Source organism: Muntiacus reevesi, chromosome 10 (genome assembly GCF_963930625.1).
Source record: "Muntiacus reevesi chromosome 10, mMunRee1.1, whole genome shotgun sequence".
Taxonomy (NCBI): domain Eukaryota; kingdom Metazoa; phylum Chordata; class Mammalia; order Artiodactyla; family Cervidae; genus Muntiacus; species Muntiacus reevesi.
The window spans coordinates 20,465,742-20,485,210 of record NC_089258.1 but is presented as its reverse complement, the minus strand read 5'-3'; the positions used below and the strand labels follow the sequence as shown (position 1 = coordinate 20,485,210).

General features: G+C 49.0%; 1 protein-coding gene across 2 annotated transcripts in view; it reads right to left on the bottom strand.

Moving 5' to 3' along the window:
- SEMA4D (semaphorin 4D) overlaps positions 1-10,898 on the bottom strand; it is a 135,488-nt gene extending 124,590 nt beyond the window's left edge. The window contains exon 1 of one of the 2 annotated variants that reach the window (XM_065947387.1): positions 10,657-10,898. The gene's annotated coding sequence lies outside the window, so the exon portion shown is untranslated. The remainder of the gene's footprint in view (positions 1-10,656) is intronic. The other variant, XM_065947385.1, reaches the window with a different exon arrangement.
- Positions 10,899-19,469: the final 8,571 nt, after the last annotated feature.

The following is a 19,469-nucleotide window of genomic DNA, read 5'->3' as shown; positions in this document are numbered from 1 at the left end:
TGATCAAACACATATAAGACCTACACTGACTGCTACAAATTTCTGCTAAGAGAAATGAAGGAAGGTGAACACAGATGGAAAGACCGTCCATGGTCCCTGGCTGAGACTCAATCTTGTTAAGATGCCAATATTCCTCAAGGTGATCTAAGGAGTTAATGCAATCCCAGTCAAAATTCAAGCAGTTGTTTTCGTAGAAACTGGCAAGCTGATTTTAAATTTATATGGAAATGCAAAGGATCTAGATGAGATAACACAGTTTTGAAAATGAAGCACAACTGGAAGGCTCACTACATGACTTCAAAAGTTACTGTAAAACAACAGTCAGAAAGACAGCGCAGTTTTCAGGCCAATGGTGAATAAGCCAAAATGGACTAGAACTGAGTCCTGAAACAAAGCCACACAGACTCTCAATTACTCTTCAAACATGCAGGGTATACAAACAACTGGGTATACACACTCAAAACAATAAACCTCAACCCTAAACTCTTTCCAGTTAAAGGGTAACTCAAAATAGATAGTAGATAAAAGCTAAGACCATAATGCTTTCAGAAGAAAACACAGGAGGAAATCTTTATGATGATGGGTGAGACAAAGTTTCTTAAACAGGACACAAAAAGTACAAACCACTAGCTAAGGACAATTGATATAAATGGACTTAAAACTAAAAATGTCTGCCCTTTGAGTGATATCATTAATCAAATAGAAAGGTAAGCCACAGAGAAAAAATATTTGCAATACAAACATCTAACAAAGAAACTGAATCCAGAATATGTAAAGAACTCTTAAGAACTCAAATATAAGAGATAAATAGCCCAATTAAAAAGTCAGCAGAAGATTTTAATAAAAACTTAAAAGAAGCACAAACAGCTAATAAATACAGGAAAAGATACGCAACTAGAACATCTACGGTAGAGCACAACTCCCACTAGAGTAACTAAATTTAAAAAGACTGACGACCGCAAGTGTTGGCAAGGATGTGAAATAACTGCTCCCACATTAGCAGTAGGGATGTAAAACGATACAACCACTTTGGAAAACAGTTTGCCAGTTTCTTATAAAGTTAAAGATACGCTTACCACACAGCCTCACAGTTCTACTGGTTAAGTAGTTACTCAAGAGAAACGAAAATGCATGCCCACTCTCAGATGTGCATATAAATGAATACAGCATTTTTCATATCCTTTTTATAGCAGTAAAATACATATAAAATAAAATTTACCTTTTAAACCATTTTAAAGAATACGCAACCATCACCACTCTCTAGTTCCAAATCATTTCCATCATCTCCAAAGGAAACCCCATACATATTAAGCAGTCACACCCATTCGCCCCTTCCCCAAGCCCTAGCAAGCACCAATCTGCTTTGTTTTGTCTCAATAGATCTGCCTATTCTGGACATTTCATATAAATGGAATCATACAATGCACTTTTTGTGTCTGACTATTTTTACTTAGTAAAATGTTTTTAAGGGTCATCCGTGTTGTGGCACATGTCAGTACTTCATTTCTTTAATGGCTAAGTAATATTCCATTGCCTGGATGGACCACATTTATTTATTCATTCATCCACTGACAGGCATTTGAGTTGTTTCCCAAATTGTGAATTAGCGCTGCTATGAACAGTGATGTACAAGTTTTTGTTGGAACATCTATTTTCAATTCTTTTGTGTATTTACCCATGAGTAGGACTGCTAGGTCACATGACATGTCTATGTTTAACTTCTGGAAGAATCCCTAAATTATTTTCCAAGTCGCTGCACCATTTTACATTTTCAAAGTAATGTATGAAATTTACACCTTTTCCATATGCTCACCAACACTTACAATTTTCCATTTTTTTTAAACGAAAAGTCATTCTGGTAAGAAGGAAGTAGTATCTCGCTGCGGTTTGGTCTTGCACTTCCCTAGTGACTAATGATGTTGAGCATCTTTCCATGTGCTTATTTGTCATTTGTCTATCTTCTCTGGAGATATCTTCGCTCATGTTTTAACTGGTTGTTCTTCCTTTTGTGTTGCACTATAGCTCGCGGCACTTTTATTCATAATAACCTCGACGAGGAAGCAATCCAAACATCCACCAGCAGGTGAATAAATCAATAAACCATGGCACACCCACATGATGAAATAGGATTCAGCAATGAAAGACATTAAGTACAACACACAGAGCAAAACCCAAGAATCTCAAAGACGTGCCAAGGGAAAGAAGTAAGACAAGAAATCTACAATGCATGCTTCCATTCTGAAATTCTTAAAGACACAAATCTTCTAATAGTCTAATCTCGACAGATCAGTGATTGCCTGGGTGGAGGGTTGAGTGCAAAGAGGCAACAGAGAGTTTGGGGAGAGTCAATAGGCTAAACAACCTCTGTTGCAACTCCCCAACTGCTATAGAGCTGGACAGAAGCCAGGGACGGTGGGTGCATGAATGCGTGAGGCGCACCTCACCTGCAGAGTTCATCCACTGTTGGCCTCCATTACAATCATGGTAGCAGCTGCATCACTGGATACCTTTGTCAATACTCACTGAACTGTGCTTTTTATTGTATGTAATCATACCTCAGTAAAACTGGTTAAAGAAACATTGTTTCTACAGGTGAACATCCCAAGTCTAATGTGCATCCAGAGTGGGCCCACTGGTCCTGCCTCTCCCCTCCGGCTTGCCCTCCAGGGTGCACGACCCCCAAAGGCAAGCCCTGCTTGGCCCAAGGTTGGAAGTGAAAGTGAAAGTCACGCAGTTGAGTCTGACTCTTTGCAAAACCATTGTCTGCCCATGGGATTCTTCATGCAAGAACACTGGAGTGGTTTGCCATTCCCTTCTCCAGGGAATCTTCCCCACCCAGGGACTGAATCTGGGTCTCCTGCGTTGCAAGCAAATTCTTTACTATCTAAGCTACAAGGAAGCCTGCATAACTGTATACCTTTGTCAAAACTCACTGAACAGTAACCTTTTATTCTATGTAAAGTATATCTCAATAAAGCTAGTTAACAAAACACTGTTTCTATGGGCAAGCACCCTAGGTCTAACGGGCATCCAGAGAGAAGCTCTCCTGTCTGCCCCTCAGGGTACACCTCCCAACCACAGGCTGTGCTCAGCCCAACCTTGGAAGTCAAAGTGTTGGTCACTCAGTCATGTCCAACTCTGTGCGACCCCATTGACAGTAGCCCGCCAGGCTCCTCTGTCCACGGAATTCTTCAGGCAAGCATACTGGAGTGGGTTGCAATCCGCTTCTCCAGGGGATCTTTCTAAACCAGAGATCGAACCCAGGTCTCCCGCCTTGCGGGCAGATTCTTTACCACGGAGCTTCTGGTTCAGGGGTCCTGGGGGCGGAGGTGAAAACCCGCACCTGCAGCCAGGTCTGGAAAGACAATGCTGCTGGCATAGGAACCACGCCTGGAGACAGGCTCTCTCCCTCATTCACGTGCGCTCAGTGGATGTGGAATCAAGGCAGTGTTAATCGATAACATGCAGGCCCTGGCTAGTGACCGGGCGCTGTGTGTAGCGATGCCAGTCCAACATCAAGAGGGAAGTGCTCACATCCTGGGTGCAAGGACATGGCGCCACTTTCAGCCTCGATTTCTGGCCAGGTCCATCAGGCCAGAAGACCAGGCCCCCTTCACCCTTCTCCTGCCACACAGATGTCCTCTCAGCCAGAAGGGCATCTCTCTGCCAGGGAGCCTGGCAAACTCAGCTCTCCAGAATTCCTGTGCTCACCACCCAAGAGTGCTTCATCACCCCTGGGAACCCACTGCCACGCTCAGAGGTTCTGCTGTCACAAGCTTCCATAACCATTTTCTGCCATCCTGACCCCTTCCCCTGTCTGAGGACCCCAGGGCCAATCAGAGGAGCGGCGCATCTAAGAGGCTAATGACAGTTTGCTTGCAGGGGAACAGTGACCACTCGTCTGTCCCCTCCTTCTCCCCCACTGGAGGACATGGGCAAGGCCCCTACCCTACTTCTTTCACTCTTCCCCCTACTCCATCTTTCCCATCAGGACCAAAACCTGAAACACAACCCCTTATACCCATCAGCAACCCCCCCATCTTTCAGCCCCTTTCCCAGAAAAATTCTCAAAAAAATTATCAACTCCTGATGTCCTGAGCTCCACGTCCCACCTTCTCTTGGCCCAACACTCCCACTCCTCTTGTCAGGACACTGACAGCCTCCATGTTTCTAAGGTCAATTCTCCAAGGATAATTCTCATTCCTCACCTGGCTGGCTCCCTCGGCCAGGCAGCCCTTTCTCTCCATGCACTCTCTTCCTGTGGCCCTGGATGCCCCAGCCTCCTCTGGCTTTCTCCTGCCTTGATGACACTCCTTGGTTCCTTGACCTTGGACCTCTCCTCTCCTCCATCCATTCAACTCCTCTGCCATCTTGTGTTGACTCAGCTCTAAAAACATCACCTTTGTGCTGGCAACAGCCAGACCCATATCGGGCCCAGGCCACTCTCTCCAACTCCAGCCTCACTTGCCCAACAAGCCCCTCAACACCTCCACGTGGACAGCAGCGGAGGTTGTAGGTACCACCCTCCCAAATCCCCCAAAGCTGCTCTGCCCACAGAGACCCCATCTCAGGGCAACGCACACTCCATCCCTTGGGTTGCCTGAGCCAAGAATCTCAGGGTGACTTTAGACTTGTCTATTGAGCCAACCATCCTGTTGGCTCCATCTTCACCACACACCAGAATCCAGCCAGACCCACCACCTGCATGGGGCTGCTCCTCTGCTCCAGCCACACCCGCCCTCTGGACTTGCTAAAGTGCACCAGGACATCCCCCTGGTCACTCCTCACCTCCTCCATCAGCCCACCAGCCACCTGGTTTTGAATCTCAAACATCCCCAAACTGTGAGCACCTGGACCCCACACTGGCTTCCTCCATGGCACTATGGCCCCAATACGTGACATTCGGATTTACTTCCTCTCCTTAGCCTTCCAGCACCCACTACCTGACCATAAGTGCCAAGTTGGCAGGGCCTTCTATCTCTTGGTTTCTTGCTGTAATCGGAGCTTAGTAAACATTTGCTGGAGGAAGTGGTGAGACTTCATGAAGAGGAGGTGAAAGGGGCCTTGCTAGGTCACTTCAGTAGCGTCCAACTCTGTGTGACCCTATGGACTACAGCCTGCCAGGCTCCTCTGTTCATGGGATTCTCCAGGCAAGAATACTGAAGTGGGCTGCCGTGCCCTCCTCCAGGGGATCTTCCCAACCCAGGGATCGAACCCGTATCTCTTAAGTCTCCTGTATTGGCAGGAGGGTTCTTTACCACTAGGGCCACCTGAGTGCCTAATTTCTTTGCCTCTAAAAAGATGAATGACGGGACCTTGCCTACAAAGGACACAGACCTCCTGGGTGCCCCGAATGCCCAGACGGCACAGCTCTATTCAGACAGGATCCCTAATGCCTCTGGAAAGGACTGGGATGCAGAGAACACATCTGAACTCAATGGAAAAATGAGCCGTGCGCCTCCAGTCTGTTCTGAGAGCAGGCATCTCATGGCCATGGAGTCGAGACCCCAGGCTCAGAGCACATGAGCCGCCTCACTGCGGGCCCGGCTGTGGCCTCCCCACAAACGTGGAAAATACTAGTAAACAACAACAACAAACAAAACTCCCAAATACATGGTGAGAACAAAGTGGGGTCCAGCTGAGGCCCTTATTCACAGTCGGCCTCCGGGAACGGAGTGTCCTTGCAAACAAAATCAAAAACATGCTTCAGAGCCAAACAACACCCAGATGCTAGATCAAAGCCGATTACATTCTGGTACTTGAGCAACTCAAATTTCTTGTAATAGGACAGGAAAATGGAGGGGGCGGGAAGCCCTGAGGATTCCAGGCAACTTGTACTTTTTCACTCTGTGGACTTAGCGTTTTTATGGGTTTTGTTGTTGTTGCTGCTGTAGACGAAAGTTACTTAACATATCCTCTACTAAATGAAAAAACAGCAACAGCTGAAGATGAGTGGAACAGCCCCACAGTGGCAGGTCATCCAACTAGCAGTGGTAATCCACCCATGAAGGCTCTGGACTGTCACTGCTTTTGTTGCTGGGTCAAGTCCCATGGAAGGAAATGTGCTTCCCACTTAAACCAGGACCGTGGTGGGTCTGAGCTAAGGGTCTTCCCCATCCCATGGCTCAGGGCCACCATGGTACCTCAGCATACTGCCCAGACTGAGGAACAGTGTTGCTGTTAAATTTTCAGAGTCTGGGTCTCGTCCCCCCTATTGCTGAGGTCAGGGTATTGGTGTCTCTTTTTCATGGCCTGCAGAGCACAGACTCAGAGCAACCATGGCTATGGATCCATTGACTGCCTCACTGAAGCCACATCATGTTGTTATGTTGTGTAGGAACATGAATTCCTACAAGTCAAATCCACTTTGAATAAATTTAGATTTAGAAATTTAATATTTAAAACAGGCTATTCTAGGGACTTCCATGGTGGTCCAGTGGCTAAGACTCTGAACTCCCAATGCAGGTGGGGCCTGGATACGACCCCCAATCAGGGAACTAGATTCCTCATGCCAAACCTGCATGCCACAACAAAGACTGAAGATCCCAAGTACCAGAACTAAGAGCCCATGAAGCTAAATAAATAAATACTGCAAAAATCCCAGGTTATTCTATCCCCTATGGGCTTCCCTGGTGGCTCAGACGGTAAAGGACCCACCTACAACGTGGGAGACCTGGGTTCAATCCCTGGGTTGGGAAGATCCCCTGAAGGAGGGCATGGCAACCCACTCCAGTATTCTTGCCTGGAGGATCCTCATGAACAGAGGAGCCTGGTGGGCTACAGGCCTTAGGGTCACAAAGAATCGGAGATGACTGAGCAACTAAGAACATTCCCTAATGGAGATCCCGGCTTACAAATACCTTTTCTCATTACAAAAACAATCCCACTGTAAAAGGAACAAACCACATGGAAATACATGAGGGGGTAAAAGGATAGAGTCCCCTTCCACCCACTTCTCAACCCTCTGCCAACACCCAAGCTCACACAACTCACATGCCCACATATATCCTTCCCTCACATCCCAGTCACCAGCCAGACCGCCACTCTTGCTCGGAGCTGTGTCCCTAGAGACTGGAGCAGCGCCTGCCCTCCTCATCCACCAAGGGTGCTCTGTCACCGTCTGTTTGACACACGGTGGGTGTCATTCCAGATGCTTCTACACTTTATGACCTATACATGTGTAAAGGGGATCACTCCATACAGTCTACACTAAGGAGCAATGTTCTCACTTAACTCATCAGCACTTCTTTTAAAGTAAACCTCAACTACTCCACGAAGTGAAGGATCCTATGGCCTTTGAAAGGGGGAAATGGGATTCTTAGATCGGTAACTATTTTATGATAAAGACTTTCAAAGACTAAAGATAAAGATAAAGACTGAAGAGACTAACAAACCCTCAGATACCATCACCCAGAGCTAACAACCACTCAACCATGGTCAATGCTGCCCCCTCCATCACCCAACCCATCCCCCACCCACGCTAATCTGAAACAGCTCTCAAACACAGCTCTCACTTCCTCTGCAGATCACTCCAGCATCTACAGCTAAAGGGTAAAGACTGTGTGAACATAACCACAATACTGTTGTTAAGGAATATAATTATCTTTTAAAAATCACTGTTCACTCAACAAACGCCCAACTGTCTCTTTAAATACCATTATTTTTGAAAGGAGTGGCTCCCAAGAAAGCATTCTTGGCTCAAATGCTGGTTAACTGCATTTCGTTCAAAGCTGCAATCCCGAGTAATACATAGAAGTGACCAGGGGAAGGGGTGCAGTGTCCACTTTCTTAAAGAGCATCTGAGACTTTTAGACCAAATGAAGGACCCGGTCCTACTGGAGGATCACAGGGCATGCTGGAAGGCAGCTATGGGGGAACGACCCCCCGGGCTGCTGTGATGTCTGGTCCAGGTACAATATCTCCAGGTAAATGACCATGCACTCAGGAAGGGACAGGCAACTCAAAGTGAGCCACTCCAAGGAGTTGCGATGAGCCAATTTGCTTATCCCAAAGATCACCTTAATTGGTGCACTGAACAATGCCAGCCCAGCTCCAGGCAAGGCCCACTCACATGCTGTCTCCACTTGACTGAATCAGCAGATATTTCCTCCTAATAAATCTCCACTTCTCTCCATCACCTTTTGACAGCAGGCAGGCTGCAGTGGCCACGAGCTGTGCCGAGTCTCCAGTGCAGAGGAGCTTGCCTGACCGGCCCACTCTCGGGTGACGCCCCGAGACATCCCTGAATGGCCAAGGGCCCCAGAGGCACGGGTGGAGCAGGGGAGATTGCATCTGCCGAGCCCCACAAAGGACAGCAGTCTTTCTACCCGCAGCCACCCTCGACGGTCAGTTGATGGCAAATTCATTTGTGTATTTTAACATGGCCAGCTTCACCCCATGGGCACCCTGCAGGCCTGGATGGTTAACTTGGTCACTGTTGTCACTCCCAGAAGAGACGGGATGGGGGGCAGGGGATGCACTACCTGCCACATCACCTTCTCAGGAGTTCTTCTGAACAAATTGTTAGCATGAGGGGAAGGTCGCTGTGAATTAAGGAACAGTTGGGAAGTCAATACACTTATGCAACAGCAGGGGCCTAACCCAGGGACACTGGGGACGCCTGGTGGTGGGAGGGGACACGGGGCCCTGCTGCCAATCCAGGAGCCCCAGGTTCACCACACAAGCGATCAGGAAGAGGCTCCTGGCCGCACCCATCCACCCCCAATCAGAAACAGAACCCAGAGGGAGGGGTGGGAGGCCTGAACCTGTCCGTGCCCAGTGTGGGAGAGGCAGGCTCTCTTTGGAAGCACAGAGGACCAATGAGAAAACCATCGATCTCTGCAACACATTATTGATTTCGCTATGTGCTGGCACCAGCGGATGGTCCTCCCCCCTCACTCAGAGCCAGCCATTAGCGTGCGCTCCCAAGACTGGCCTAGACATCCCGGCCTGGTGAGGGGGGAAGGCGCTTGAGATGAAACCTGCCTTGGCTAACCCACAGGGACTGGATCACAAGTGAATGATGTCATTATGGTCATCTCCCTGCCCCCAGACCCACTGGACAGCTGTGCGGCGTGGCCCTGCACCCCACTCCTGAGCTGGGGTGGATGCACCATCTGCCAGGACCCCAAAGAAGGCTGTCAGAGCATGCCCACTACCAGCAGCGGGGTAACGCTGCATTTTCCAGCAATCATAGGGAGCCAGTACCTCTCGAATGCCAGCTCACGGTCCTATAACATGGCTCAAGAGTAGACCAGGGCTGGGTTGCCTCTCAGGGTCAGCAATTTGGTTTTCTTTCTTTCTTTGGTTTACCTGCTGTTCATAATACAAACTTTTTTTTTTCCTCTTTGCAATCTGAAGGTCTAGCCTCTTGGCAGGGAGAGTCTTTGTCCCCAGAAATGCCCCAGTGAATCCCTTCACCATCCCCTCATCCCTGCAGGCTTTCCCCCTGGCAGCACTGGTTGCCTGGAGTACTCTGAGCAGGTCTGTTTTATTCTTCTTTATTCTTGCAGACGATGTGCACAGACATCAACGTTTCAAGTGACAATCGGGGCATCATCTCTGCCAGAATCCTGGCCCCAGCACTAGCTGAGGCAGCCTGTTTCTGGGACACTGTAAACATTCCCAAAATACAGCGCCCAGGCGGCCAGAAGGCAGGCCCCAGGCCTGGGGCAGGTATGAGGTGACAGGCCACCGATGTCACTCACCCTTGGAAAGGAAACTTCCGCTCGGAGGCGCCTAGTGGATCTGAATAGACTCAGAATGGGGGGAGGGGGGCAGCCACTTGGCCACAGTCCCCAAGTCCTGGATGTGCTTAACATAAGTGGTGGTTTTCGAATCAAAAGCAGAACAACTTTGCATAGCAAACGCTCCAGAAAGCGGGGACCCTTGCCCTGGACCACAGGCCTCGTTTTTGGTGAACTGCCCACCTCCAGACGCCCACACACCCCCATCGCCAACACTAAATGAAATAAACGAAGAGGACCACCACGACCCAACTCTCCTTTCCACCGTCTGCACGGGCAAAACCCCAGTGGATTCAGCCTCCTGCAGTTCACCAGGCGGCGGCAACAGGTGCAGCCCTGAGCTAAGGCTGCTGATTCTCTTTTGGCTATTCTAGAATCACGCAGCCAAAACCCTAAAGGAAGCCGAGGCCTGCAACACTCACTGCCAGGGCCCCCGACCTGCCCCACCTGTCTGAGTGCGCGGCTCGGGGTCTAGCGCCCGGGGGCCGCGGCCTCGCCGACAGAAATAGAAGCCGCGGGGCCGGGCCAGGCCTGAGTGGCCGGAGTGGGGCGGGGGCCGGGCGGACAGGAGCCGCCGGTCAGGCAGGACACACCGCCCCCGCCCCGGGCCAGGGTCTGCCGCGCGCCGCGAGCCCCAAGCGTTGCCGAGCCACCTGCGCGCCGGGGCAGGGAGGCAGCCGGGGAGGGGAGGGGTCCTGGGGGCTCCTGGGAGGGGACTCAAAGAGGGGTCTGGGGAGAAGTCAGAGAGCTCCGGGAAGGGGGCTCCGGGGAGGCCCCGGGAGTCCCGGCAGGAGGCAGGGGGCTTCGGGGCGGAGGCTCCGGGCGGGCTCCGGGGCCCGATTGGGGGAGGGTCTCGCCGCCCCCGCGCACCTGCACCGCCCGCGCCCGCCCTCTGCCCGCCACCCCTTACCTGGCGCGGCGTGTCCTGGCCGCGCGGCCCCGCGGTGCCGGGCCAGGCGAGCGCGGGCGCAGGAATGGCGGCGGCGGAGGCGGAGGCGACCGGCTCGGAGGCCCGGCGCGGAGGGGCGGCGCGGCCAGGCGACTCGGGGATGCTGCGGCGAGGGAGGGCGCGGAGGCCGGCGCGGGAGGGAGGGCGCGGGGCTGCGCGCAGGCCCCTCCTCCGCTCCCCTCCTCCCTTTCCCGCCTCCTCTCGCTTCCCTTCCCCCACTCTCCTGCCTCCTCCTCCTCGCCGCCCGGCTCCCCGCCCTACTTCTCATCCCCCACCCGCTCCGTCCCTCCCCTTTTCCCTCCCCTTTCTTCACCTTCCTGCACTCCTCCACTCCCTCCATCTCCACCCGCCCCTGCCACCTTCCATCTCCACTCTTTCCCTCTGACCTCTTCCCTCCCCACCTTCCACCTTTCCCCCTACCCCCCAAGCCCCCAAAGGCTAACCTCTGCCCTGGCCAGGCCTTTGCGGGGTCCACCACACGTTCTGATGATGTGCCCAGTTACCCTCTCCTCACCACCTGCTAATGAAGCATTGCCCCTTCTGGGAGGCTGACCTGACCTCACCCTCTGGAGCCTCCACCCTCCTCCAAATCTCCAAGGTTTTGCGAACTCCCAGGCTCTGATGCTGTTCTGCTGGGGACCCGACCTGCCCAATGGGTGGACAAAGCGAAGCGCGTGGGCTCTGAGGACGCTTGCGCCTTTGCTTCTAAGCAAATCTAATTTGGATAAGAACATTTCAAACCAAGCCTTCTGCCACTTCCCCAGGGTGAGGTGCGTAGGTACCAATCCAGGTTTTGCTGCACCCCTTCTGTTTGCCCCCATGCCAACTGTTTGCTCAGTGTTCACCATTTGATCACCCCTGGTGACACACATTTACACTAACCCACGGGTTTGAGAATCTAGGTGCCCTCCGAAGACTGCTCCAAATCCTCTGCCCTGGAGGAAGAAGTGACAGACCTGAGAAGGTGGTTGATCTGGCCAGTAGACTTGCTGAGGGACGCTGTCCAGAGAAAGGGATGCAGTTCCCAGTGAACCAGCCAGGATTTCCCTATGTGTAGTGTAGGAGTCAGGGCTTCCCTGGTGGCTCAGAGGGTCTGCCTGCAATGTGGGGGATTCAGGTATGATCCCTCAGTGGGAAAGATCCCTGGAGAAGGGAATGGCTACCCACTCCAGTATTCTTGCCTGGATCATCCCATGGACAGAGGAGTCTGGCAGGCTACACTTTATGGGGTCTCAGAGAGTCAAACATGATTGAGCCACTAACTAGTTAGTTAAGAGTCAAGGCGCTCCACCCCCAGTCTTGGCTGTAGATCCCAGGCTGCAGGAACCCTCCCAGCTTACCTGAGGTTACTTTCATGATGCCCAGGAGCTGCTGGTAACCAGAGTGAGTGTTTTAAAATGAAGCCATTCCTAAATGATCAATAATGGAACTGAGAGCCTCACTCTCTTCAGGGGCCTCCTCTCCTTTCATGCTGGGGCTGCCATAGGCACACCTTAGCGCCAGTGCCCCAACACTGGGCCAGCAAAACTCAGGTGGCGAAGCTAGTGCCAAGGGTGAAGGTTGGGGTGGGCAGGAGTTCACTCCCTCTCCCTCTGTAGTTGGGAAATGTGACCTGGAATCTGATAGGCTCCAGTTCGAGCCTTGGCTCTGATGCTTCCAGGTGACCTTTGAGCCCTGTTCCACCCTCTCTAAGGGTTGCAGGGCATGGAGGAGAGAATCTCAGGTAAGGCCACCAGCACCACGTGCCCCACATTCATAGCTGGAGACTTTTATGAGAAAGACACAGGGGAGATGTACCTTCCAAGCTCTCCTCCTGTTGGAGAAGTCTGTGAATCTGTGTTCCCCCATCCTCTTTGGACTAAAACCTGATGGGAAGAGATGTTTTAACAGCATTCCAGGCCCCAAGAAGGAACCCATTCTTAAGATGGATAAAAGCAAGTATTGCAAATTACAGGAGCGGGGGACTGTCTTCTGTTCTTTACTAGTCCGACACGTCTAGAATACAGTGCCCTTGCTTGGGACCTAAGGACAGCCACCTGCAGGCCATGGGAGGGTAATTGACACATGGGGAACCTTCAGGCTGGAAGATCAGTGTGCAGAGCACAAGACAGCCGAATCCAAATATTTGCAAAACTGTCTGGGAAGAAGAATTACCCTGTGGGGTTATGAAGGGCAGAACGAGGACAGATGGGTGGAAATTAGACTAGAGAGTCGTTTTCCTCCCACTTGTGAATGCTGTCTGGCAGACCTGCCTGCCAGAGGAGCCAGCCACCCCTGGAGGACCATGTCCTACACGGCCAGTGTCTAGACAGGTTCTGGGGCCACTGCAGGAATTTGCTGGAGGGGGCCTGCAGTAGGGATGACCCCTGGAACCTTTTCTAGCCATTAGGTCATTCCATGTTGTCTTTAATAAGGTCGCTGCACCCCTGTTCGCTTCGTCTGTAGAGTGGAGGGTGGCTCGGCAAAGAAGAGACTGACCATATGCCTGACCCAGAGTCAATGCTTCCAGTTTCAGCACCTTCAACAATCAATCAGAAGCTTCTCTTAGTATGTTTCCTCATTGTATAAAGGAGATAAGGGAGGATTCAATGACATGACAGCCTTTTCCCACCACCCAGCACCCGGGAGGGACTCATCCGGGTTCACACAAAGTGACCCAGTTTGACTTTTTATTCTTATCAATGTTTTATCTTCTATTATGAGACATTTCATCACTATGAACAAAGCTAGTGGAGGTGATGGAATTCCAGCTGAGCTATTTTAAATCCTAGAAGATGATGTTGTGACAGTGCTGCACTCAATATGCCAGCAAGTTTGGAAAACTCAGCAGTAGCCACAGGACTGGAAAAGGTCTGTTTCATTCCAATCCCAAAGAAAGGCAATGCCAAAGAATGCTCAAACTACTGCACAATTGCACTCATCTCACACGCTAGCAAAGCAATGCTCAAAATTCTCCAATCTAGTCTTCAACAGTCAGTACGTGAACTGAGAATTTCCAGATGCTCAAGCTAGATTTAGAAAAGGCAGAGGACCTAGAGATCAAACTGCAAGCAGCCATTGGATCATAGAAAAAGAAAGAGAATTCCAGAACATCTACTTCTGCTTCATTGACTGTGCTATAGCCTTTGATTGTGTGAATCACAAGAAATTGTGGAAAATTCTTCAAGAGATGGGAATACCAGACCACCTTACCTGCCTCCTGAGAAACCTGTATGCAGGTCAAGAAGCAACAGTTAGAATTGGATATGGAACAGCAGACTGGTTCCAAATTGGGAAAAGAGTATGTCAAGGCTGTATATTGTCACCTTATTAATTTAACTTATATGCAGAGTACATCATGTGAAATGCCAGACTGAATGAACCACAAGCTGGACTCAAGATTGCCCAGAGAAATATCAATAACCTCAGATATGCAGATGATACCACCCTTATGGAAGAAAGCAAAGAGGAACTAAAGAGCCTCTTGATGAAAGTGAAAGAGGAGAGTTTAAAAGCTGGCTTAAAACTCAGCATTCAAAAAACTAAAATCATGGCATCTGATCCCATCACTTCATGGCAAATAGATGGGGAAACAATGGAAACAGTGACAGACTTTAGTTTCTTGGGCTCCAAAATCACTGCAGATGGTGACTGCAGCCATGAAATTAAAAGATGCTTGCTCCTTGGAAGTAAAGCTATGACCAACCTAGATAGCATATTGAAAAGCAGAAACATTACTTTACCAACAAACATCCATAGAGTCAAAGCTATGGTCTTCCCAGTAGTCATGTATGGATGTGAGAGTTGACTATAAAGAAAGCTGAGCACCGAAGAACTGATGCTTTTGAATTGTAGTGTTGGAGAAGACTCTTGAGAGTCCCTTGGACCGCAAGGAGATCAAATCAGTCAATCCTAAAGGAAATCAGTCCTGAATATTTATTGGAAAGACTGAATCTGCGGTTGAAGCTCCAATACTTTGGCCACCTGATGGGAAGAACTGACTCATTTGAAAAGACCCTGATGCTGGGAAAGATTGAAGGTAGGAGGAGAAGGGGATGGCAGAGGATGAGCTGGTTGGATGGCATCACTGACTCAATAGACATGAGTTTGAGTAAGTTCCGGAAGTTGGTGATGGACAGGGAAGCCTGGCATGCTGCAGTCCATGGGGTCACAAAGAGTCAGACAGACTGAGCAACTGAACTGACTGACATCCCCAGGGGCTCGGCAGTGAAGAATTTGCCTGTGATGCAGGAGCCACGGGAGACAATGTTTGAGCCCTGGGTTGGGGAGATCCCCTGGAAGAGGGCATGGCAACCCCCTCCAGTATTCTTGCCTGGAGAATCCCATTGACAGAGGAGCCTAGCCAGCTACAGTCCATGGGGTCGTAAAGAGCCTGACAGGACGGAAACAACTTAGCATGCACACTCGCACATGGGACATTTTAAACTTGTACAGAAGAATAACCAAAGGAACCCTGTGCACAAGGATGATCATCTCGTGTCACTGTGACCCACTCCCTACCCAATCCCCCAATACTAGGTTAATACACAGCAAAGGCATCCTCTCCACCAATTTGTTTTCCAGCTTCCCCCACAATACCAAATGTTTGAATACTTAGGTCACATTTTGTGAAGTCTCTCTGCCTGTCCGGTCAGAACGCTGGTTTATCTCCATGTGGATGAGCACAGGGACTGCCTAGATGATATTTAAATCCCATATGAAAGGAAGCTCAAGGTGTCAGCTTATGTGGCACCAGTACATTGGGCTTTCATCATGGCCCCATGAATGTGAGGAGGGACACCCACACTGCTCCTCCCTGTTCAGAGGAACTTGCATGTGTTGGCTGAGAGCAGTTTTAAAACCAGTCTGAATATGGAGTATTTGAGCAAGGGAGAAAAAGTTTCCTGGAAGAGCTGGTCCTGCGCATTTTTCCTGAAGCCAGGGATGTAGCCCCAAAGTCCAAGCCTGAGAGCAAGGGGTTAGGACATGGACTGGCAAAATAAAGGGCAGTGGCCCCTGGAGAAGTGAGTCCTGGGGGCTGAGATGATAATGTCTGGGGAGCGTCTGACCCAGGTCTGAGAAAATGTCTTTTGTTTTACACCAGAATTCATTTATTTGTTTGTTTACATTTTTGGTTTTACCACCAAGAAGTAACTTGTCTTAAACTTTAATGTCATTTTATCCCCTCACATATCTGAACTATTTTTTTAAATTGAAGTGCAGTTGATTTACAATGTTGTGCTAATTTCTGTGATTTGATTATACACACACGCACACACACACACACACACACATGCACACATAATATATACATTGTTTTTTATATTCTTTTCCGTTATGGTTTATCATAGGATATTGAATATAATGCCCTGTGCTGTACAGTGGGACCTCATTGTTTATCGATTCTATATAAAAAAGCTTACATCTGCTAGCCCCGACCTCCCACTCCATCTCTCCCCCTTCCCCCACCCCTTGGCAACTACAAGTCTGTTCTCTGTGTCCATGAGTCTGTTTCTATTTGTGTCATGTTTTAGATTCCACATATAAGTGATAACATATGGTATTTGTCTTTCTGACTTAGGGTGATAGTCTTTAGTTGTATCCATGTGGCTGCAAATGACATCATTGCATTCTTTTTTACGGCTGAGTAGTATTCTACTGTTTGTATGCACCATGTCTCTTTATCCATTCATCTGTCGATGGACATTAGGATGTTTCCATGCCTTAGCTATTGTGAATAGCACTGCAGTTAATACTGGAGCATATGTATCCTTTTGGATTATGCTTTTCTCTGGTTATGTGCCCAGGAGTGGGATTGCTGGATCATATGGTAATTCTTTTTTTTTTTTTTTTCATTTATTTTTGTTAGTTAGAGGCTAATATGGTAATTCTATATTTAGTTTTTTGAGGAACCTCTGTTACTAAGTCCAAGCTCACTCTGCTCACTACACGAAAGGTCAATGAATCTAAAGGATGAAGTGTTGAGGCAAGGAATATGACTTTATTCAGAAAGCCAGCTGACGAAGAAGATGGCAGACTAATGTTTCAAAATAACCATCTGGTTGGGATCTGGATGTCAGGTTTTATGGATTAGAGATAGGGGGAGATGAGGAAACAAAGTAAAAAAAAAAGTCATTAATCTTGCAAATATCTCCTAGAATGATAAGCCTCAGTCACAGTGATGTGTTAGTTTTTTCTTCCTGCCATCTACAGGTGGACAGGGTTCTGAACAAAGGCACATTAGTTTAATAGTCAGGCAGAGGTGTAGGTTTCTCTGAGGCAGGCCATTATGTGTAATTATAAAAATAAAAGCAATGGAAAGCAAGTCAAAGAAACCGTTTCAACATGGAGTCAGAATTGACTTCCCCCTGCGACACCTCCATGCTGTTTTTCACAGTGGCTGTACCAACTTACATTCCCACCTTTGAGATGTGATGAAAGAGTCCTTCTGGGATGCATGGGAACAGGCCTCCACTGTTAGTTGCTGTGACCGCTGATGGCAAGACTGTCACCCCACACCTCATGGTTCCTCCCCCCACCCTAGAGAAGGCCCACTTCCTGGCAGCCTCCTTAAGATAAAAGGTCCTCATAGAGCCTCCACCAGGACCCTTGTTACCAGAACACCCTTTCCAGCTGTGAAGGGAATGGTCGGGTGCCCCCAGTACCCTCCTGCCCTACTGCTGTCCTGGGATCCCCCCCACAGGAAATGGAGGGCTCCTCTCTTGAAAGCTGCTTTCCAGTAGCAGCATATAAATGAAGGCCTTGAGCTGTCCTCATTGTTCTGTGTGCCCTGAGTACTACTTTAGCTGTCAAAGCACTGAGTACTAACTTACTCTGGTTAAGGGGTGTAATCTAGCCCTCATGCACACCCTTCCCCAGCACTTTCCCTGTTGTTAAATGAAAAGGGTGGTTTTTTATCAAGGCTTCTTTTGTCTTATTTTATTCCTGAGAGCAGAGCTGGTGAAAGCCACTGAGCACTACCCCAGTTGGAACCAGGGAGAGTGGAAATTGGGGACGCTGAACAGGATGCTGGCCTGCTGCCCTGGCTGACCATTAAGTTTAACCAGAGCTAGTGTCCTCAGTTGACCTGCAACAGCAATGCCTTCCTGACCCCCAAAGGCCACTTCCACCACCAGCTGCTTGAGCTGGTGCTTTAAAGTCCTGTCAGAGTTGTCAGCTGGAGCATCCTTTCTTCAACCCTATCCCCCACCCGCACCTCCGGGCAGAGCAGGGTGTCTCCTCCCCCTGTGATGCCACCTTGCAAGGCTCTCAATCACTGCTGCACCAGGATTTGCTACTATTGTTTCTTGGTGTGTTTCTTTTTAGTTGGATCTTCATTTTGAGCTTCCAGAGCTTAGTGAACTCTTGACCTCTTTTCAGAATAAGCTTTTAAATGCATAAAGTAAAAAATACAGGATTAGAATGGAAACCTATTGTGCTGAAATCCGGTTATCAAAATATCTCAAAATGTGACCCATTTGCTTTGTTATTTACACATTAAGTAACATGCTCTAGCAGCAAGCCTGATAACTAGTAATTTTGAAGTCATGACAAAGTTGCCCAGTAATTTGAGATGTGATATGAAAATGTCTGTGACAGCTAACATGATTGCATTCTGTTGCCTGCATTGATATTTTGAATAAAATTACTTTCAGCTAGAAGTTAGTAGGGTGAGGTTGGTGGGGGGGTGGGGGAATGTAATTCTTTCTTTCCAATGGATTCCATCTGTATGGGCTCTCTATCCAGATAAAGAATTGCCATTTTAAAGGGAAAGGACTTTGGATCCCCTGCATCTAGCACAATGCTTGTATAAAATCACCCTCAAACTTGTTCAGTGCATTCATAAAAGAGACAGGACTCTTGGTTGCAAGTGACAGAAGTCTGGCTCAAATTCTTGGCTCATTTACATTTAAAGGTGCTGAAGGTACAGCTAGATCCGGGGCTGAGATACAATTGATGGCCTTCGTCTTCTTGCTGACTCCTTTCCTTCTTCTCTTTGACTCTGGTTCTGCTTGCGTGTTAGCTTCACTATCCTGCCACAAGGCTAATGGCAGCCTCAATTCAAAACAATGATAAAGACTCTCACCAGACTACGAGTCCCATGGGAAGACTTTGGTTGGCTCGGTTGGGTCTCATGCCCAGGGTTGGAGAACCACCAGCAGTCAGATCTGAGCTACCTGCCTACATCCTCGATGGACTTTGGTTAATAATCTCATTGAACCTCAGGGCTGGGCAAGAAACAGCACCCTCGTGAACAGATGTGCTGAGCAGACGAAAGCAACACCGTCCGACTGTAGAGGAGTCAGAGGGTACCTGAGTCATCGTCACAGTGTGTTCTTTGGGGAGCGGTGCTTCCTGCTGCAATAAAGAGACATAAAACACAGTGGTTTCACTAAAATAGGAGTTGTTTACATCTTATGTAACATTGCCAGAAGTAGACAAGCAGACTGGGACTGTATGCAGCTAGGCCATCTCATCCAGCTGGAGGAAGGAAGGGCATCCTCATGCAATATGGTCCAGGAGCTAGCATGCATCACCTCTCTCCACACCACTGACCAGAACTCAGTCCCGGGACCACACATAGCTTCAAGGAAGGTTTGGACTTGTAGTTGCTAACTGAGTGACTATATGCCCAGCTGAAAATCTATTACATTAAGGAAGGGGAAATAGGTATGGGTGGACAATTAGAAACTGCCATAAACACAGTCTAGTGTAGTTAGTGCTGTAATAAATGTAAGTGGAACACTACTCAACCACTAGAAGGTCTTGAGTCAAGAATGTCAAGTGTTGGTGAG